Genomic DNA, 371 nt, shown 5'->3' on the forward strand with positions numbered 1-371 from the left:
TCTTCCTATATGATTCAATTCCAACAAACAATATATATTTGAATGCAACGAACCAAGATATCTAACCATATAGCCCGAGAAGAGTAAATGAAACGGGACGTGGATTTACCGTAGAGTTTTTACCCACTGGAAAAAACCGAGACATGGGCACTTTCGCCTTGCCATCTCGTGCTATTGTCTTTCCCTACATCTCTACGGTCGCCTCTTATCTTCCTTCACATTCTGAAGACTTGGTTTTATTGCTAGGATGCTATATCTGGGTTGTAGAGCCTTTGTGAAGAAAGTTTATGTCAAAGCGCCCATTAGCTTGCGTTTTAACTGCTGGGATTATTTTCGGTGTACTGGTTGTTAAATATTTTGCTTGTGGTTTG

This window comes from Penaeus monodon, chromosome 28, assembly GCF_015228065.2.
Source record: "Penaeus monodon isolate SGIC_2016 chromosome 28, NSTDA_Pmon_1, whole genome shotgun sequence".
Lineage (NCBI taxonomy): Eukaryota > Metazoa > Arthropoda > Malacostraca > Decapoda > Penaeidae > Penaeus > Penaeus monodon.